The sequence below is a fragment of the Pseudophryne corroboree genome, chromosome 5 (assembly GCF_028390025.1).
Source record: "Pseudophryne corroboree isolate aPseCor3 chromosome 5, aPseCor3.hap2, whole genome shotgun sequence".
In the NCBI taxonomy this organism is placed as follows: Eukaryota; Metazoa; Chordata; class Amphibia; order Anura; family Myobatrachidae; genus Pseudophryne; species Pseudophryne corroboree.
In genome coordinates this window covers 224,109,597-224,112,240 of record NC_086448.1, presented here as the reverse complement: position 1 = coordinate 224,112,240, position 2,644 = coordinate 224,109,597, and the positions used below count along the sequence as shown (strand labels likewise).

Here is a 2,644-nt window from a genome sequence, read left to right as displayed (position 1 = left end):
TAAAGACCAGCCATACAATGGACAATTTATCTGTCCCGAGAATGGATTGCATTCCTCATGATTTGGGTTATGATCTCTGGCCAGTAAATTGGTGCTGGGAATCAATTAAGAGTGATTCAGTTCCGTATTCCTTTCTTCTGAAAGACCAGAATAGTTATTTTGTGTTAAAAATGTCACTTTGCACAAATGAAAATGAGCTTTGGACTCTACGTAAATCCTATGGAAAGTGTAATCCGAATCTAATAATGTGTTCTTGGGTACATGTCATTGTTAAACTCTATTATGTACAGTATCACTAAATATATTCTCTACAACTTGATTATCAGTTGAGTTTCCTAAAAATAAAAACAATAAAAGTTAAATTAAATAGCATCAATAATATATATATATATATATATATATATATATATAAAGGCACTCGCTTTTCCAGCTCATTGGAAAAAGCAAAACAAGCCAGCACTCACGGTTTAGATGAGAAAACGAAGAAGATTTATTCCATATCAAGGGGACAAGTGTACATACAGGCACAGCCCAACAGCTGTTTCAACCGATACAGGTCTTCCTCAGGGGCTATCTGAGCAGTGTCTAGCACAAGGATATAAACATAAATTGGCGCCAAAACAGCATCCAATGGGAGGAGAGGGAGGCGGGACAAGCCCTGTTTTTTTTTTACTGTGAGAAAACTAAGATTTATTCCATATCAAGGCAACAAGTGTACATACAGGCACAGCCCGCGGCTCCCCCGGCTCTCCAGCTCCGTCGTGTCATCGCTAATGTAAACAAAGCCAGCGCCATCCCTGGCAACGGCTCTGGTGCGCTGTGTGCGAGGAGGGGGACACCAGCACAGACAACACTGAGCCCGCACAGGGGACGGGGACAGTGTAGGCTGCACATGGTATATAACAAGACATGGAACGTGGCATGACATTGAAATGTGTAAAATATAGCGCTGAAAGAGAAAAAAACATATACTACATAATCACACAATGCACAATGCATAAACAAAAAGAATAACCAATGCAAAATGCAAGATGCAAATAAGAGAATGCGCTCCGCTGGGTGTCGCTGATAAAAAGGTGTCAAACAATAGCCGTAAACTGTCCCGGCTGCATTGGAGTCCATGTGTCAACGATTTCTTGACAGAGGCTATCCCAGGAATGAGATAGATGACGCTCTATCTAGGATCGGACAGATTAAGAGAGAAGATGCTTTACATAAAAAAGTTCGTCCTGCTGATATGGAGCAAGACAGGTTAAATTTCAGCAGTATGTTCACTACAGCCTCTGGCTTTATCCGCAACAAAATTCGGGAACACTGGCACTTGATTGCGAGTGATCCAGTGCTCACCAAAGACCTTTCCTTGATTCCCAGATTTGCCTACAGACGGGGTCCTAATTTGAAGGACCTTCTAGTCAAGACTGATTTTTCTCAAAGAAAGACTAAGAGAACGTCTAATTGGCTTACGAAAAAACCTGGGGTTTATAGATGCACGGGATGCTCCAACTGTTCATTCCTGTTATTGGGCAACCGCTTCATCAATCCATCTGACAATAAGGAGTATTCAATTAAACAGAGTTTGGATTGCAACAGCCGCTTTGTTGTCTATGTTCTCAAATGTCCATGCAATCGACTGTATGTTGGCAAGACCAGCAGAATGCTTAAAGAACGACTCAGCCAACATCGCTCCTCTATTAAGAAATGTCTTGCATCCACAGATTCCACGAGAGACTTCACGAACTTACCAGTTGCAAGACACTTCAAAGAGGCACAGCATACGGTCAATCAACTTAAATGTTGCATTATAGACCAGATACCACCACTCCAGCGGGGAGGTGACCGAGACAGGCTGTTACTACAAAGAGAACTCCAGTAGATTCACAGATTACACACTCTGACTCCCAATGGTCTTAATGAAGACTTTAGGTTGGGTTGTTTCTTGTGAAGCGATCCAGCCCTTGCTTTTGTTGGTTTCATTTCTTTAGACACCGCCGTGTGTCCAGTATTATGCATTTTCACCTACTAAGTTTTTTGCTTGAGCCCCTTGACACCGCCGTGTGTCAGTGATTGTGCATGATGTATTGATGCGATTACTTATCTTCCATTCCTCATGGGTTGTGGGAGTGACTTTGCTGCTATGGCACCTTTCTGCCATCACCACCAGCATTGCCCTGTTACGGATAGGCATTTGCCGGCTCTTGATGTGGAATTCTAGTGTTTTCTACAGCCATACCACACTGGACGATGTCCAATTCCGTCCGATCTTGGAAACTAAGCAGTGTTGGGCCCAGTCAGTACCAGTTCTGGAGACGGTCTGGGAATACTGGGTGCTGTACTTTTATCACTTGACCACTCATGGCCTCGGACTATAGCATGGGCATCCTTTAGTTATCTCTGTTTATTCTGCGTTCTTGTGCTCCCACCCCCTATCCCTTGGCATCATTTACCCTTCCGTTTAATGCACTACCTTCGATCCATCCAATATCTGCACACAGTGGCTCTACCTTAATTCTATTTATTTTCTTTCATTTTATATTTCACTTAGGTGCTCTATCCACAGGGATGCTGATAGTGTCCTGCCACATCTTTGCCCCTATGGGATTTTCCTTCATTTTCCTGTTCTTCTGCCGCTGTTTAGTTTTTGCTC

The 2,644-nt window shown here is 42.9% G+C and overlaps 1 pseudogene; it reads left to right on the top strand.

The window, feature by feature from the left end:
* The first annotated feature begins 2,216 nt into the window (after nt 1–2,216).
* LOC134930461 (5S ribosomal RNA) lies at nt 2,217–2,336 on the top strand (annotated as a pseudogene).
* The last annotated feature ends 308 nt before the right edge of the window (nt 2,337–2,644 follow it).